Source organism: Festucalex cinctus, chromosome 7, assembly GCF_051991245.1.
Source record: "Festucalex cinctus isolate MCC-2025b chromosome 7, RoL_Fcin_1.0, whole genome shotgun sequence".
Lineage (NCBI taxonomy): Eukaryota > Metazoa > Chordata > Actinopteri > Syngnathiformes > Syngnathidae > Festucalex > Festucalex cinctus.
Window position 1 is genome coordinate 29280318 of NC_135417.1, and position 20171 is coordinate 29300488.

Below are 20171 nucleotides of genomic sequence, written 5' to 3' on the forward strand. Positions count from 1 at the left end.
TTATTTTGGGAAATATACATCATTTTTGGCCTTTTTCATTAAACTTTGCACAGAAAAGGCATGGAAAAAACTAACATTTTAAATGGTCCTTGTTCCATGTAACAGTTGTCAAGTGCTGCTTTTTTTTTTTTTTTATACACATGAAAACTCATGAAACTTTGCAAACACATCAGACTTGTCATGAACATGAATTTTCAGAGATTTATTGTGCAATTTGCAATAAATAGCGCCCTCTAGGCATTTTTATGAAGCATTTCCGATTGTATGATTATGCTAGACCTACAAAAAAGTATTATGTAGCCATTTGCCAAACCAAAGAGGAAGTCCGCTATTTTGATTTTATTTTGGGAACTATACATCATTTTTGGCCTTTTTCATTAAACTTTGCACAGACAAGGCATGGAAAAAACTAACATTTTAAATGGTCCTTGTTCCATGTAACAGTACCCCAACGTGCCAGTACCCTGACGTGCAAGTAACCCAACGTTGTGCTCAATAGCGCCCTCTATGCATTTTTATGGAGCATTTCCAATTGTATGATTCAAGCGATACACAACTAAAGATGACTTGACCTAGATTTGTGAAAACTGGGAGGCATACCTATTAGCTTAAGACCTACAAAAAGTATTCTGTAGCCGTATGCTAAACCTAAAAGGAAGTCCGCCATTTTGAATTTATTTTGGGAATTGCGCACCATATTTTGCGTTTTGATTAAACTTTGCACACACAAGGCTTGTCAAAAACATTTTAGATGGTCCTTGTCCTATTTTACAGTACCCCAACGTGCCAGTACCCCGACGTGCAAGTACCCCAACGTGGCCCGGGTTGCGAGGGCCCTTTATAGCTGCTCGCAGCTCTAGTTAGGGCCCGAGCAGCGGCGGCGGCGGTGCCGCTGCGAGGCCCTATTGTTTTTGTAGGAATTCTTCTTATTATTATTAGGGCCCGAGCAGCGACCGCTGCGAGGTCCCTATTGTTCCTGAAGGAATTCTTATTATTATTCTTCTTCTTCTTCTTTGTTATTATTCTTTTCCGCAAACAACCACATTTTTGAGGCACTAAACATGAACGAAAACTCACCAAACTTTACACGCAGATCGGGTCTGGCGAAAAATTTGATATTTTAAAGTCGCCATACATGATAACAGAAAAATGGCTCTGTAGCGCCACCTACATAGGTTTAACGGATCCCAGTCCCGCTACGATTGTCCTATGGCTACGAAAATTGTGTGGCACCTGTAGCACATCCAGATGAACAAAAACCTCTTTGATATGTGTACCCTAAAATAGACAGGAAGTGAGGTATGAGTATTTGAATGTCCAATTTTGGCCCATTTTTGCACATTTACAGGGGTCATACTTTTGCCCGCTTCTCCTACACGGTTAACCCGATTGACTTCAAACTTGGGCTGTACCATCTCAACACCTGGGACAACATCATGGTAAAAAATCTAAAGTTTTTGACATACTATATGACGGTGGCGGGGCATCAAATTTACAGTTTCAAAATTCTTACTTAACGAAGCATTGCCGGTGGTACGTTTAATCTAGAGCTACGAAAATTGGTACACATATGTAACAGACTATGATCTACAAAAAAGCCTGTTGGTGCCATATGCTAAACCTAACAGGAAGTCCGCCAGAGGCGAGGCATCAAATTTTGTGTTTCAAAATTCTAACTTAATGAAGCATTCCCGGCTGTACATTTCACCTAGAGTTACCAATATTTGAAGACATATGTAACAGCCCTCAAGGTACAAAAAACTCTTTTTGAACCATATGCTAAACCGAACAGGAAGTCCGCCATTTTGATTTACTTTGGAACGTGTTGCCATTTTTTGGGCCATTTCATAGGGGTCTTATTTTAACGAACTCCTCCTACAGAGTTTATCCGATCATCTCCAAACTTGGTGTGATTCATCTTAAGATGTTGAAGATGAAAAGTTATTGAAAGCTTTTTATTTTGTCGCACGCTGTTGCCGTGGCATGCACAGTTTGCAAAGGAAAAAATTACTTCTTAATGAAGCATTCCCAGTTGTACGAAGCAGCTAGAGCTACGAAAATTTGGAGACAAATGTAACAGCCCACGATGTACAAAAAAGTCTCTTGGTGCCATGTGCTAAACCCAACAGGAAGTCCCGTAGGGGCCGGGCATCACATTTTGAGCTAAAAAACTCCTCTTTAACGAAGCATTCCCGGTTGTACGTTTCACCTAGCGCTATGATAATTTAGAGGCATACATAAGAGCCCACGATGTACAAAAAAGTCTCTTGGAACCATGTGCTAAACCAAACAGGAAGTCCGCCATTTTGATTTATGATGGGATTTGTAGACTTTTTTTGTGGCCTTTTTTAGGGGTCATATTTTAACTCCTCCTACAAAATTCATCCGACCGTGTTCAAACTTGGTGTGTTTCATCTTAAGATGTTTAAGATGCAAATTTATCGAAAGTTTTTTATTTTGTCGCACGCTGCTGCTATAGCGATGCATTGGTTGCCAAGTAAAGTGCTGCTTTGTTTTTTTTTATCTCTACATGTGTGAAAACTCGTGAAACTTTGCACACACATCAGACTTGTCATTAACATGAATTTTTAGAGATTTCTTGTGCAATTTGCAATAAATCGCACCCTCTATACATTTTTTATGGAACATTTCCGATTGGATGATTCAAGCGCAAAATAACTAAAGATGACTTGACTTGACCTAGATTTGTGAAAACTCAGAGGCATACCTATTATATTATTATTATTTTTTGTACCTTACAAGATTATCTCTTGTGCCACATTAAACCCCTTTGCAGGCCTGAGCCAAACCACGGTCCATACATTTGATACCACTGCTTTATTTCAATGGTCAAGTACTTCATAACCACACCTACTTATGCTTGTCCTTGCATATATAGTAGACAACAAAGAGCTCTTTCAACAAAAGACATTTCCATCTACAAAGTCATACAAGGTAAGCACTCTATAAATTCTGCAATCACTACACTTCTATTCCTAAATTATCACTTCAAATACCAACAATGGTTAATACAGCTACAAATTTCTTGTATGTTTATGAAGTATGATACTGTATTTATTTCTACTCCTTTGCTTTTCTACAGAACATGAACAAATCAACAAGCAAATTCTCTTTTGATAAAGACCCTCTAATCATCTCCATACGCAAAGATTGCCAACTTTTTTCCGTAAGTATACAATACATAAACTAAACAGGACAACTTTCTCAATCATATACAGTATGCCATACATATATGTATTAAGTTCTCATTTATTAACAGGTTTGTTAAAGGCACCTTTAGTGTGTTTTTCTGTTTGTAATGTTTCTCCACGAGCACGTCTAGCCATTGATATCATGTAGAACACATATGCTAACCTTTTAGAGACAATTGAAGCTTACTTGCACAGTAGCCACTATCTTAACCACTTAATTCACATGTCTACTTGACAACTTATTACATGTAGTGAAATGGTACTTTGTGCGTCTTATGCTTTTTTCTGAACACTGCTTTTCAACTCTTTCCTTAAAACCAATACATGCGGCACTGTTATACTGTATAAATATATATGTCCGTGTGTATATATAACCATTTATGTACCTGTCGTATCCTTACTTTTATTCATCATTTCATCACACAATCCTAAAACATTGCTTTTTGACCCAGAGGATTCAACTATACCATTTTTGCGTGTCTTATTACTTACTAGCTATATTATTTATTAACGGGCAAAAACTATGAATATAAGATCACCGTCAAATATTACGTCTGTAATATCCATATACAGTGCATTACATAATATGCATTTGTATTAAGACACTACCATGCTAAAAATATGCACACGACTGTTCTGTAAACTACACCTAAGACAACCATACTTCACAGATCTAACATGATTCTTCATTCTTTTTTGTTCTACAGATGTATCAAATGCTGCCACACAGACAGAAGAAGCCACTGAGGACATGCACGAAGACGATGATCACAATATAACAGGACAGGTTAACCCCCCTGAAGTTTTAGCCCGCAGGTCAAAGCGTCCTAGGACTAATTCATCCATGGAGGTTACATTGTCCTAAGACAGACTATGTGCTAACCCAAACTCTTTGACCCCAAGGGATTCATCTGTCCCAGAAAACTTTTACACTAAAGAGTTTATCTGTCCTAGGGCGCTGTTAACCCCAGGTTAAAGTGTTATTTAATCTGTCCTGTTACAACAGCTATACATAAACAGCTGCATTCCTCTCCTGTTCCATCTCTCGCACTTCTTTCATCTCTTTTTCTCCTCTACTTATACCTATGCTTGCTCATGTGCTTTTTTCCCCTTTAGATGATGTCATTGGTTAGCCTGCTTCAAAGCTACATTTTTTCTTGAATAACTGTCACACATTTACTGTTTGCTGGACCCTACAAAACTGTCACAATACTTCACTATGTCATGAATACATATGTGTTGCACAGCGACACCACATTAAGAGTCATCAAAAAGCTTTTTATTTGATCACACACCATCTCTGTGCCATGCAATGTTTTCAAATAAACAGATGCTGGTTTTGAATATCAAACGAGCGACTTTTCATGAAACTTTGCACACACATCAGAAAGTCCACACTTTTGAATTTATTTTGGGAATTGTGCATCATTTTTGGCCTTTTACTGCACCTTTTTACACACAAGGCACGGCAAATGCATTTCTATTTTCCATGGTCCTTGTCTATTTAACAGTACCCCAACGTGCAAGTCCCCCGACTTGCATATACCCCAACGTGGCCCGGGTTGCGAGGGCCCTTTATAGCTGCTCGCAGCTCTAGTTATTCTTATTATTATTCTTCTCCGCAAACAATCGCATTTTTGAGACACTAAACGTGACCGAAAACTCACCAAACTTTACACGCACATCAGGCCTGGCGAAAAATTTGATATTTTAAAGTCGCCATACATGATAACAGAAAAATGGCTCCTTAGCGCCCCCTACATAGGTTAAACGGATCCCTGTCCCGCTACGATTGTCCGACGGCTATGAAAATTGTGTGGCACCTGTAGCACATCCCAATGAACAAAAACCTCTTTGAAGTGTGTACCCTAAAATAGACAGAAAGTGAGGTATGAGTATTTAAATGTCCAATTTTTGCCAATTTTTGCACATTTACAGGGGTCATACTTTTGCCCGCTTCTCCTACACGGTTAACCCGATTGACTTCAAACTTGGGATGTACCATCTCAACACCTGGGACAACATCATTGTGAAAAATGAAAAGTTTTTGATATACTATATGACGGCGGCGGCGCATCAAATTTAGAGTTTAAAAATTCTTACTTCACGAGGCATTGCCGGTTGTACGTTTAATCTAGAGCTACGAAAATTGGTACACATATGTAACAGACTATGACCTACAAAAAACTCTTTTTGAACCATATGCTAAACCTAACAGGAAGTCCACCATTTTGATTTATTTTGGAACGTGTTGCCATTTTTTTGGCCATTTCATTGGGGCCTTATTTTAACGAACTCCTCCTACAGTGTTTATCCGATCATCTTCAAACTTGGTGTGATTCATCTTAAGATGTTGAAGATGAAAAGTTATTGAAAGCTTTGTATTTCGTCGCACGCTGTTGTCATGGCATGCACTGTTTGCAAAGGAAAAAAAATATCCTTAAAGAAGCATTGCCAGTTGTACGAAGCAGCTAGAGCTACGAAAATTTGTAGACATATGTAACAGCCCAAGATGTACAAAAAAGTCTCTTGGTGCCCTGTGCTAAACCCAACAGGAAGTCCCCCAGGGGCCGGGCATCACATTTTGAGCTAAAAAAAACTCCTCTTTAACAAAGCATACCCGGCTGTACGTTTCACCTAGAGTTACCAAAATTTGTAGAGGTATATAACAGCCCTAGAGGTACAAAAAACTCTTTTTGAACCATATGCTAAACCTAACAGGACGTCCGCCATTTTGATTTACTTTGGAATGTGTTGCCATTTTTTTTGGCCATTTCATAGGGGTCATATTTTAACAAACTCCTCCTACAGAGTTTATCCGATCATCTTCAAACTTGGTGTGATTCATCTTAAGATGTTGAAAATGAAAAGTTATTGAAAGTTTTTTATTTCGTCACACGCTGTTATCGTGGCATGCACTTTTTGCAAAGGAAAAAAATCCTTCTTAATGAAGCATTCCCAGTTGTACGAAGCAGCTAGAGCGACGAAAAATTGTAGACATATGTAACAGCCCAGGATGTACAAAAATGTCTCTTGGTGCCATGTGCTAAACGCAACAGGAAGTCCCCCAGGGGCCGGGCATCACATTTTGAGCTAAAAAACTCCTCTTTAACGAAGCATTCCCGGTTGTACGTTTCACCTAGCGCTATGATAATTTGCAGGCATACATAAGAGCCCACGATGTACAAAAAAGTCTCTTGGAACCATGGGCTAAACCAAACAGGAAGTCCGCCATTTTGATTTATGATGGGATTTGTTGCCATTTTTTGTGGCCTTTTTCAGGGGTCATATTTTAACGAACCCCTCCTACAAAATTTATCCGACTGTCTTCAAACTTGGTATGTTTCATCTTAAGATGTTTAAGATGCAAAGTAATCGAAAGTTTTTTATTTTGTCACACGCTGTTGCCATAGCAATGCATGGGAATTGCACACCATATTTTGCGTTTTGATTAAACACCTAAAGCTATGATAATTTGCAGGCAAACATAAGAGCTCAGGATGTACAAAAAAAGTCTCTTGGAGCAATATGCTAAACCAATCAGGAAGTCCACCATTTTGATTTACGTTGGGATTTGTAGCCATTTTTTGTGGCCTTTTTTAGGGGTCATATTTTAACGAACTCCTCCTACAAAATTTATCCGACTGTCTTTAAACTTGGTGTGCTTCATCTTAAGATGTTTAAGATGCAAAGTTATCGAAAGTTATTTATTTTGTCGCACGCCGTTGTCATGGCGATGCATTGTTTGCCAAGTAAAATGTTACTTTTTTTTTTTGGTCTAAACATGTGCAAAAACTCATGAAACTTTACACACACATCAGGCTTGTCATCAGCATGAATATTTTAGAGATTTCTTATTCAATTTGCAATAAATGGTTCAATAGCGCCCTCTAGACATTTTTATGAAGCTTTTGCAAATGTTTTGTGTTTTATGATTCAGCTAGATTTGTAAAAATTGGGATACCTATCAGCCTAAGACTTACAAAAAGGTTTCTAAAGCCATATGCTGAATCAAAAAGGAAGTCTGCCATTTTGATTTACTTTGGTATTTGTAGCCATTTTTTGGGGCCTTTTATAGGGGTCATATTTTCAACAGAACTTATCAGATCGTCTTCATTCTTTGGCGTGTTTCATCTTAAGATATTTAAGATGAAAAGTTATTGAATTTTTTTATTTTGTCACACGCCTTTGCTGTAGCCATGCATTGTTTGTGAAGAAAAATGCTTTTTTGAGAGTCTAAATATGGGTGAAAACTCACAAAACTTTGCACACGCACCAGACCTGTCTAGAACATGAATATTTTATTTAGAGATTTGTTGTGCTATTTGTAATAAATGGCTCAATAGCGCCCTCTAGACATTTTTATGAAGTCTTTCCGATTATATGATTCAGCTAGATGTGTGAATATTGGCAGGCATGCCGAATATATTCAAAAAGTATTCTATATAGCCATGTGCCAATCCATTTTGATTTTATTTTGTTAATTGTGCATCGTTTTTGGCCTTTCCATGAAACTTTAAAAACACAAAGCATGGCAAAAACGTTTACAATTTAGATGGTTTCCTATTTGACAGTACCCCAACATGCCAGTACCCCGACGTGCAAATACCCCAACGTGGCCCGGGTTGCGAGGGCCCTTTATAGCTGCTCGCAGCTCTAGTTATTATTATTATTCTTATTATTATTCTTCTCCGCAAACGATCACATTTTTGAGACACTAAACGTGACCGAAAACTCACCAAACTTTACACGCACATCAGGCCTGGCGAAAAATTTGATATTTTAAAGTCGCCATACATGATAACAGAAAAATGGCTCCTTAGCGCCCCCTACATAGGTTAAACGGATCCCTGTCCCGCTACGATTGTCCGACGGCTATGAAAATTGTGTGGCACCTGTAGCACATCCCAATGAACAAAAACCTCTTTGAAGTGTGTACCCTAAAATAGACAGAAAGTGAGGTATGAGTATTTAAATGTCCAATTTTTGCCAATTTTTGCACATTTACAGGGGTCATACTTTTGCCCGCTTCTCCTACACGGTTAACCCGATTGACTTCAAACTTGGGATGGACCATCTCAACACCTGGGACAACATCATTGTGAAAAATGAAAAGTTTTTGATATAATATATGACGGCGGCGGCGCATCAAATTTAGAGTTTAAAAATTCTTACTTCACGAGGCATTGCCGGTTGTACGTTTAATCTAGAGCTACGAAAATTGGTACACATATGTAACAGACTATGACCTACAAAAAACTCTTTTTGAACCATATGCTAAACCTAACAGGAAGTCCACCATTTTGATTTATTTTGGAACGTGTTGCCATTTTTTTGGCCATTTCATTGGGGCCTTATTTTAACGAACTCCTCCTACAGTGTTTATCCGATCATCTTCAAACTTGGTGTGATTCATCTTAAGATGTTGAAGATGAAAAGTTATTGAAAGCTTTGTATTTCGTCGGACGCTGTTGTCATGGCATGCACTGTTTGCAAAGGAAAAAAAATATCCTTAAAGAAGCATTGCCAGTTGTACGAAGCAGCTAGAGCTACGAAAATTTGTAGACATATGTAACAGCCCAAGATGTACAAAAAAGTCTCTTGGTGCCCTGTGCTAAACCCAACAGGAAGTCCCCCAGGGGCCGGGCATCACATTTTGAGCTAAAAAAACTCCTCTTTAACAAAGCATACCCGGCTGTACGTTTCACCTAGAGTTACCAAAATTTGTAGAGGTATATAACAGCCCTCGAGGTACAAAAAACTCTTTTTCAACCATATGCTAAACCTAACAGGACGTCCGCCATTTTGATTTACTTTGGAATGTGTTGCCATTTTTTTTGGCCATTTCATAGGGGTCATATTTTAACAAACTCCTCCTACAGAGTTTATCCGATCATCTTCAAACTTGGTGTGATTCATCTTAAGATGTTGAAAATGAAAAGTTATTGAAAGTTTTTTATTTCGTCACACGCTGTTATCGTGGCATGCACTTTTTGCAAAGGAAAAAAATCCTTCTTAATGAAGCATTCCCAGTTGTACGAAGCAGCTAGAGCGACGAAAAATTGTAGACATATGTAACAGCCCAGGATGTACAAAAATGTCTCTTGGTGCCATGTGCTAAACGCAACAGGAAGTCCCCCAGGGGCCGGGCATCACATTTTGAGCTAAAAAAAACTCCTCTTTAACGAAGCATTCTCGGTTGTACGTTTCACCTAGCGCTATGATAATTTGCAGGCATACATAAGAGCCCACGATGTACAAAAAAGTCTCTTGGAACCATGTGCTAAACCAAACAGGAAGTCCGCCATTTTGATTTATGATGGGATTTGTTGCCATTTTTTGTGGCCTTTTTCAGGGGTCATATTTTAACGAACCCCTCCTACAAAACTTATCCGACTGTCTTCAAACTTGGTATGTTTCATCTTAAGATGTTTAAGATGCAAAGTAATCGAAAGTTTTTTATTTTGTCACACGCTGTTGACATAGCAATGCATCGAATTGCACACCATATTTTGCGTTTTGATTAAACAGACAAAGCATTCCCGGTTGTACGTTTCACCTAAAGCTATGATAATTTGCAGGCAAACATAAGAGCTCAGGATGTACAAAAAAAGTCTCTTGGAGCCATATGCTAAACCAATCAGGAAGTCCACCATTTTGATTTACGTTTGGATTTGTAGCCATTTTTTGTGGCCTTTTTTAGGGGTCATATTTTAACGAACTCCTCCTACAAAATTTATCCGACTGTCTTTAAACTTGGTGTGCTTCATCTTAAGATGTTTAAGATGCAAAGTTATCGAAAGTTATTTATTTTGTCGCACGCCGTTGTCATGGCGATGCATTGTTTGCCAAGTAAAATGCTGCTTTTTTGTTTTGGTCTAAACATGTGCAAAAACTCATGAAAATTTACACACACATCAGGCTTGTCATCAGCATGAATATTTTAGAGATTTCTTATTCAATTTGCAATAAATGGTTCAATAGCGCCCTCTAGACATTTTTATGAAGCTTTTGCAAATGTTTTGTGTTTTATGATTCAGCTAGATTTGTAAAAATTAGGATACCTATCAGCCTAAGACTTACAAAAAGGTTTCTAAAGCCATATGCTGAATCAAAAAGGAAGTCTGCCATTTTGATTTACTTTGGTATTTGTAGCCATTTTTTGGGGCCTTTTATAGGGGTCATATTTTCAACAGAACTTATCAGATCGTCTTCATTCTTTGGCGTGTTTCATCTTAAGATATTTAAGATGAAAAGTTATTGAATTTTTTTATTTTGTCACACTCCTTTGCTGTAGCCATGCATTGTTTGTGAAGAAAAATGCTTTTTTGAGAGTCTAAATATGGGTGAAAACTCACAAAACTTTGCACACACACCAGACCTGTCTGGAACATGAATATTTTATTTAGAGATTTGTTGTGCAATTTGTAATAAATGGCTCAATCGCGCCCTCTAGACATTTTTATGAAGTCTTTCCGATTATATGATTCAGCTAGATGTGTGAATATTGGCAGGCATGCCGAATATATTCAAAAAGTATTCTATATAGCCATGTGCCAATCCATTTTGATTTTATTTTGTTAATTGTGCATCGTTTTTGGCCTTTCCATGAAACTTTAAAAACACAAAGCATGGCAAAAACGTTTACAATTTAGATGGTTTCCTATTTGACAGTACCCCAACATGCCAGTACCCCGACGTGCAAATACCCCAACGTGGCCCGGGTTGCGAGGGCCCTTTATAGCTGCTCGCAGCTCTAGTTCTTATTATTATTCTTCTCCGCAAACAATCGCATTTTTGAGACGCTAAACGTGAACGAAAACTCACCAAACTTTACACGCACATCAGGCCTGGCGAAAAATTTGATATTTTAAAGTCGCCATACATGATAACAGAAAAATGGCTCCATAGCGCCACCTACATAGGTTAAACGGATCCCTGTCCCGCTACGATTGTCCTATGGCGACGAAAATTGTGTGGCACCCGTAGCACATCCAGATGAACAAAAACCTCTTTGATGTGTGTACCCTAAAATAGACAGAAAGTGAGGTATGATCATCTGACTGTCCAATTTTGGCCCAGTTTTGCACATTTACAGGGGTCATACTTTTGCCCGCTTCTCCTACACGGTTAACCCGATTAACTTCAAACTTGGGATGGACCATCTCAACACCTGGGACAACATCATTGTAAAAAATCTAAAGTTTTTGATATACTATATGACGTCGGCGACGCATCAAATTTAGAGTTTAAAAATTCTTACTTCATGAAGCATTGCCGGTTGTACGTTTAATCTAGAGCTACGAAAATTTGTACACATATGTAACAGGCTATGACCTACAAAAAACTCTTTTTGAACCATATGCTAAACCTCACAGGAAGTCCGCCATTTTGATTTATTTTGGAACGTGTTGCCATTTTTTTGGCCATTTCATTGGGGTCTTATTTTAACGAACTCCTCCTACAGTGTTTATCCGATCATCTTCAAACTTGGTGTGATTCATCTTAAGATGTTGAAGATGAAAAGTTATTGAAAGCTTTGTATTTCGTCGCACGCTGTTGTCATGGCATGCACTGTTTGCAAAGGAAAAAAAATATCCTTAAAGAAGCATTGCCAGTTGTACGAAGCAGCTAGAGCTACGAAAATTTGTAGACATATGTAACAGCCCAAGATGTACAAAAAAGTCTCTTGGTGCCCTGTGCTAAACCCAACAGGAAGTCCCCCAGGGGCCGGGCATCACATTTTAAGCTAAAAAACTCCTCTTTAACAAAGCATACCCGGCTGTACGTTTCACCTAGAGTTACCAAAATTTGTAGAGGTATATAACAGCCCTCGAGGTACAAAAAACTCTTTTTGAACCATATGCTAAACCTAACAGGATGTCCGCCATTTTTATTTACTTTGGAATGTGTTGCCATTTTTTGGGCCATTTCATAGGGGTCATATTTTAACGAACTCCTCCTACAGAGTTTATCCGATCATCTTCAAACTTGGTGTGACTCATCTTAAGATGTTGAGGATGAAAAGTTATTGAAAGCTTTGTATTTCGTCGCACGCTGTTGTCATGGCATGCACTGTTTGCAAAGGAAAAAAAATATCCTTAAAGAAGCATTGCCAGTTGTACGAAGCAGCTAGAGCTACGAAAATTTGTAGACATATGTAACAGCCCAAGATGTACAAAAAGGTCTCTTGGTGCCCTGTGCTAAACCCAACAGGAAGTCCCCCAGGGGCCGGGCATCACATTTTGAGCTAAAAAAAACTCCTCTTTAACAAAGCATACCCGTCTGTACGTTTCACCTAGAGTTACCAAAATTTGTAGAGGTATATAACAGCCCTCGAGGTACAAAAAACTCTTTTTGAACCATATGCTAAACCTAACAGGACGCCCGCCATTTTGATTTACTTTGGAATGTGTTGCCATTTTTTTTGGCCATTTCATAGGGGTCATATTTTAACAAACTCCTCCTACAGAGTTTATCCGATCATCTTCAAACTTGGTGTGATTCATCTTAAGATGTTGAAAATGAAAAGTTATTGAAAGTTTTTTATTTCGTCACACGCTGTTATCGTGGCATGCACTTTTTGCAAAGGAAAAAAATCCTTCTTAATGAAGCATTCCCAGTTGTACGAAGCAGCTAGAGCGACGAAAAATTGTAGACATATGTAACAGCCCAGGATGTACAAAAATGTCTCTTGGTGCCATGTGCTAAACACAACAGGAAGTCCCCCAGGGGCTGGGCATCACATTTTGAGCTAAAAAAACTCCTCTTTAACGAAGCATTCTCGGTTGTACGTTCCACCTAGCGCTATGATAATTTGCAGGCATACATAAGAGCCCACGATGTACAAAAAAGTCTCTTGGAACCATGTGCTAAACCAAACAGGAAGTCCGCCATTTTGATTTATGATGGGATTTGTTGCCATTTTTTGTGGCCTCTTTCAGGGGTCATATTTTAACGAACCCCTCCTACAAAATTTATCCGACTGTCTTCAAACTTGGTATGTTTAATCTTAAGATGTTTAAGATGCAAAGTAATCGAAAGTTTTTTATTTTGTCACACGCTGTTGACATAGCAATGCATCGAATTGCACACCATATTTTGCGTTTTGATTAAACAGACAAAGCATTCCCGGTTGTACGTTTCACCTAAAGCTATGATAATTTGCAGGCATACATAAGAGCCCACGATGTACAAAAAAGTCTCTTGGAGCCATATGCTAAACCAATCAGGAAGTCCACCATTTTGATTTACGTTGGGATTTGCAGCCATTTTTTGTGGCCTTTTTTAGGGGTCATATTTTAACGAACTCCTCCTCCAAAATTTAGCCGACTGTCTTTAAACTTGGTGTGCTTCATCTTAAGATGTTTAAGATGCAAAGTTATCGAAAGTTATTTATTTTGTCGCACGCCGTTGTCATGGCGATGCATTGTTTGCCAAGTAAAATGCTGCTTTTTTTTTTTGTCTAAACATGTGCAAAAACTCATGAAACTTTACACACACATCAGGCTTGTCATCAGCATGAATATTTTAGAGATTTCTTATTAAATTTGCAATAAATGGTTCAATAGCGCCCTCTAGACATTTTTATGAAGCTTTTGCAAATGTTTTGTGTTTTATGATTCAGCTAGATTTGTAAAAATTGGGATACCTATCAGCCTAAGACTTACAAAAAGGTTTCTAAAGCCATATGCTGAATCAAAAAGGAAGTCTGCCATTTTGATTTACTTTGATATTTGTAGCCATTTTTTGGGGCCTTTTATAGGGGTCATATTTTCAACAGAACTTATCAGATCGTCTTCATTCTTTGGCGTGTTTCATCTTAAGATATTTAAGATGAAAAGTTATTGAATTTTTTTATTTTGTCACACTCCTTTGCTGTAGCCATGCATTGTTTGTGAAGAAAAATGCTTTTTTGAGAGTCTAAATATGGGTGAAAACTCACAAAACTTTGCACACACACCAGACCTGTCTGGAACATGAATATTTTATTTAGAGATTTGTTGTGCAATTTGTAATAAATGGCTCAATCGCGCCCTCTAGACATTTTTATGAAGTCTTTCCGATTATATGATTCAGCTAGATGTGTGAATATTGGCAGGCATGCCGAATATATTCAAAAAGTATTCTATATAGCCATGTGCCAATCCATTTTGATTTTATTTTGTTAATTGTGCATCGTTTTTGGCCTTTCCATGAAACTTTAAAAACACAAAGCATGGCAAAAACGTTTACAATTTAGATGGTTTCCTATTTGACAGTACCCCAACATGCCAGTACCCCGACGTGCAAATACCCCAACGTGGCCCGGGTTGCGAGGGCCCTTTATAGCTGCTCGCAGCTCTAGTTCTTATTATTATTCTTCTCCGCAAACAATCGCATTTTTGAGACGCTAAACGTGAACGAAAACTCACCAAACTTTACACGCACATCAGGCCTGGCGAAAAATTTGATATTTTAAAGTCGCCATACATGATAACAGAAAAATGGCTCCATAGCGCCACCTACATAGGTTAAACGGATCCCTGTCCCGCTACGATTGTCCTATGGCGACGAAAATTGTGTGGCACCCGTAGCACATCCAGATGAACAAAAACCTCTTTGATGTGTGTACCCTAAAATAGACAGAAAGTGAGGTATGATCATCTGACTGTCCAATTTTGGCCCAGTTTTGCACATTTACAGGGGTCATACTTTTGCCCGCTTCTCCTACACGGTTAACCCGATTAACTTCAAACTTGGGATGGACCATCTCAACACCTGGGACAACATCATTGTAAAAAATCTAAAGTTTTTGATATACTATATGACGTCGGCGACGCATCAAATTTAGAGTTTAAAAATTCTTACTTCATGAAGCATTGCCGGTTGTACGTTTAATCTAGAGCTACGAAAATTTGTACACATATGTAACAGGCTATGACCTACAAAAAACTCTTTTTGAACCATATGCTAAACCTCACAGGAAGTCCGCCATTTTGATTTATTTTGGAACGTGTTGCCATTTTTTTGGCCATTTCATTGGGGTCTTATTTTAACGAACTCCTCCTACAGTGTTTATCCGATCATCTTCAAACTTGGTGTGATTCATCTTAAGATGTTGAAGATGAAAAGTTATTGAAAGCTTTGTATTTCGTCGCACGCTGTTGTCATGGCATGCACTGTTTGCAAAGGAAAAAAAATATCCTTAAAGAAGCATTGCCAGTTGTACGAAGCAGCTAGAGCTACGAAAATTTGTAGACATATGTAACAGCCCAAGATGTACAAAAAAGTCTCTTGGTGCCCTGTGCTAAACCCAACAGGAAGTCCCCCAGGGGCCGGGCATCACATTTTAAGCTAAAAAACTCCTCTTTAACAAAGCATACCCGGCTGTACGTTTCACCTAGAGTTACCAAAATTTGTAGAGGTATATAACAGCCCTCGAGGTACAAAAAACTCTTTTTGAACCATATGCTAAACCTAACAGGATGTCCGCCATTTTTATTTACTTTGGAATGTGTTGCCATTTTTTGGGCCATTTCATAGGGGTCATATTTTAACGAACTCCTCCTACAGAGTTTATCCGATCATCTTCAAACTTGGTGTGACTCATCTTAAGATGTTGAGGATGAAAAGTTATTGAAAGCTTTGTATTTCGTCGCACGCTGTTGTCATGGCATGCACTGTTTGCAAAGGAAAAAAATCCCTCTTAATGAAGCATTCCCAGTTGTACGAAGTAGCTAGAGCTACAAAAAATTGTAGACATATGTAACAGCCCACAGTGTACAAAAAAGTCTCTTGGTGCCATGTGCTAAACCCAACAGGAAGTCCCCCAGGGGCCGGGCATCACATTTTGAGCTAAAAAACTCCTCTTTAACGAAGCATTCCCGGTTGTACGTTTCACCTAGCGCGATGATAATTTGCAGGCATACATAAGAGCCCACGATGTACAAAAAAGTCTCTTGGAACCATGTGATAAACCAAACAGGAAGTCTGCCATTTTGATTTACGATGGGATTTGTTGCCATTTTTTGTGGCCTTTTTCAGTTGTCATATTTTAACGAACTCCTCGTACAAAGTTCATCCGACCGTCTTCAAACTTGGTGTGTTTCATCTTAAGATGTTTAAGATGCAAAGTTATCAAAAGTTTTTTATTTTGTCGCACGCTGCTGCTATAGCGATGCAGTTTGCCAAGTGAAGTGCTGCTTTGTTTTTTTATCTATACATGTGTGAAAACTTATGAAACTTTGCAAACACATCAGACTTGTCATGAACATGAATTTTTAGAGATTTATTGTGCAATTTGCAATAAATAGCGCCCTCTAGACATTTTTATGAAGTATTTCCGATTGTATGATTCTGCTAGATTTGTGAAAATTAGGACAGACCCCTATCAGCCTAATACCTACAAAAAAGTATTATGTAGCCATTTGCCAAACCAAAGAGGAAGTCCGCTATTTTGATTTTATTTTGGGAATTATACATCATTTTTGGCCTCTTTCATTAAACTTTGCACAGACAAGGCATGGAAAAAACTAACATTTTAAATGGTCCTTGTTCCATGTAACAGTACCCCAACGTGCCAGTACCCTGACGTGCAAGTAACCCAACGTTGTGCTCAATAGCGCCCTCTATGCATTTTTATGGAGCATTTCCAATTGTATGATTCAAGCGATACACAACTAAAGATGACTTGACCTAGATTTGTGAAAACTGGGAGGCATACCTATTAGCTTAAGACCTACAAAAAGTATTCTGTAGCCGTATGCTAAACCTAAAAGGAAGTCCGCCATTTTGAATTTATTTTGGGAATTGCACACCATATTTTGCGTTTTGATTAAACTTTGCACATACAAGGCTTGTCAAAAACATTTTAGATGGTCCTTGTCCTATTTGACAGTACCCCAACGTGCCAGTACCCCGACGTGCAAGTACCCCAACGTGGTCCGGGTTGCGAGGGCCCTTTATAGCTGCTCGCAGCTCTAGTTATTATTATTATTATTATTCTCCGCAAACGATCACATTTTTGAGACACTAAACGTGACCGAAAACTCACCAAACTTTACACGCACATCAGGCCTGGCAAAAAATTTGATATTTTAAAGTTGCCATACATGATAACAGAAAAATGGCTCCTTAGCGCCCCCTACATAGGTTAAACGGATCCCTGTCCCGCTACGATTGTCCGACGGCTATGAAAATTGTGTGGCACCTGTAGCACATCCCAATGAACAAAAACCTCTTTGAAGTGTGTACCCTAAAATAGACAGAAAGTGAGGTATGAGTATTTAAATGTCCAATTTTTGCCAATTTTTGCACATTTACAGGGGTCATACTTTTGCCCGCTTCTCCTACACGGTTAACCCGATTGACTTCAAACTTGGGATGTACCATCTCAACACCTGGGACATAATCATTGTGAAAAATGAAAAGTTTTTGATATACTATATGACGGCGGCGGCGCATCAAATTTAGAGTTTAAAAATTCTTACTTCACGAGGCATTGCCGGTTGTACGTTTAATCTAGAGCTACGAAAATTGGTACACATATGTAACAGACTATGACCTACAAAAAACTCTTTTTGAACCATATGCTAAACCTAACAGGAAGTCCACCATTTTGATTTATTTTGGAACGTGTTGCCATTTTTTTGGCCATTTCATTGGGGCCTTATTTTAACGAACTCCTCCTACAGTGTTTATCCGATCATCTTCAAACTTGGTGTGATTCATCTTAAGATGTTGAAGATGAAAAGTTATTGAAAGCTTTCTATTTCGTCGCACGCTGTTGTCATGGCATGCACTGTTTGCAAAGGAAAAAAAATATCCTTAAAGAAGCATTGCCAGTTGTACGAAGCAGCTAGAGCTACGAAAATTTGTAGACATATGTAACAGCCCAAGATGTACAAAAAGGTCTCTTGGTGCCCTGTGCTAAACCCAACAGGAAGTCCCCCAGGGGCCGGGCATCACATTTTGAGCTAAAAAAAACTCCTCTTTAACAAAGCATACCCGTCTGTACGTTTCACCTAGAGTTACCAAAATTTGTAGAGGTATATAACAGCCCTCGAGGTACAAAAAACTCTTTTTGAACCATATGCTAAACCTAACAGGACGCCCGCCATTTTGATTTACTTTGGAATGTGTTGCCATTTTTTTTGGCCATTTCATAGGGGTCATATTTTAACAAACTCCTCCTACAGAGTTTATCCGATCATCTTCAAACTTGGTGTGATTCATCTTAAGATGTTGAAAATGAAAAGTTATTGAAAGTTTTTTATTTCGTCACACGCTGTTATCGTGGCATGCACTTTTTGCAAAGGAAAAAAATCCTTCTTAATGAAGCATTCCCAGTTGTACGAAGCAGCTAGAGCGACGAAAAATTGTAGACATATGTAACAGCCCAGGATGTACAAAAATGTCTCTTGGTGCCATGTGCTAAACACAACAGGAAGTCCCCCAGGGGCTGGGCATCACATTTTGAGCTAAAAAAACTCCTCTTTAACGAAGCATTCTCGGTTGTACGTTCCACCTAGCGCTATGATAATTTGCAGGCATACATAAGAGCCCACGATGTACAAAAAAGTCTCTTGGAACCATGTGCTAAACCAAACAGGAAGTCCGCCATTTTGATTTATGATGGGATTTGTTGCCATTTTTTGTGGCCTCTTTCAGGGGTCATATTTTAACGAACCCCTCCTACAAAATTTATCCGACTGTCTTCAAACTTGGTATGTTTAATCTTAAGATGTTTAAGATGCAAAGTAATCGAAAGTTTTTTATTTTGTCACACGCTGTTGACATAGCAATGCATCGAATTGCACACCATATTTTGCGTTTTGATTAAACAGACAAAGCATTCCCGGTTGTACGTTTCACCTAAAGCTATGATAATTTGCAGGCATACATAAGAGCCCACGATGTACAAAAAAGTCTCTTGGAGCCATATGCTAAACCAATCAGGAAGTCCACCATTTTGATTTACGTTGGGATTTGCAGCCATTTTTTGTGGCCTTTTTTAGGGGTCATATTTTAACGAACTCCTCCTCCAAAATTTAGCCGACTGTCTTTAAACTTGGTGTGCTTCATCTTAAGATGTTTAAGATGCAAAGTTATCGAAAGTTATTTATTTTGTCGCACGCCGTTGTCATGGCGATGCATTGTTTGCCAAGTAAAATGCTGCTTTTTTTTTTTGTCTAAACATGTGCAAAAACTCATGAAACTTTACACACACATCAGGCTTGTCATCAGCATGAATATTTTAGAGATTTCTTATTAAATTTGCAATAAATGGTTCAATAGCGCCCTCTAGACATTTTTATGAAGCTTTTGCAAATGTTTTGTGTTTTATGATTCAGCTAGATTTGTAAAAATTGGGATACCTATCAGCCTAAGACTTACAAAAAGGTTTCTAAAGCCATATGCTGAATCAAAAAGGAAGTCTGCCATTTTGATTTACTTTGATATTTGTAGCCATTTTTTGGGGCCTTTTATAGGGGTCATATTTTCAACAGAACTTATCAGATCGTCTTCATTCTTTGGCGTGTTTCATCTTAAGATATTTAAGATGAAAAGTTATTGAATTTTTTTATTTTGTCACACGCCTTTGCTGTAGCCATGCATTGTTTGTGAAGTAAAATGCTTTTTTGAGAGTCTAAATATGGGTGAAAACTCACAAAACTTTGCACACACACCAGACCTGTCTGGAACATGAATATTTTATTTAGAGATTTGTTGTGCAATTTGTAATAAATGGCTCAATAGCGCCCTCTAGACATTTTTATGAAGTCTTTCCGATTACATGATTCAGCTAGATGTGTGAATATTGGCAGGCATGCCTAATATATTCAAAAGATATTCTATATAGCCATGTGCCAATCCATTTTGATTTTTATTTTGTTAATTGTGCATAATTTTTGGCCTTTCCATGAAACTTTACAAACACAAAGCATGGAAAAAACGTTTACAATTTAGATGGTTTCC

General features: G+C 38.3%; 1 protein-coding gene and 1 long non-coding RNA gene across 2 annotated transcripts in view; both read left to right on the forward strand.

Annotated features, from left to right (window-relative positions):
- Window positions 1–20171, forward strand: part of cmc1 (C-x(9)-C motif containing 1) — a 63127-nt gene that overhangs the window by 26786 nt on the left and 16170 nt on the right. The window lies entirely within an intron of this gene.
- LOC144022156 (uncharacterized) lies at window positions 2973–4463 on the forward strand. The gene is made up of 3 exons (XR_013284279.1): window positions 2973–3025; window positions 3104–3187; window positions 3920–4463. It is a non-coding gene; the product is annotated as an uncharacterized LOC144022156 (long non-coding RNA).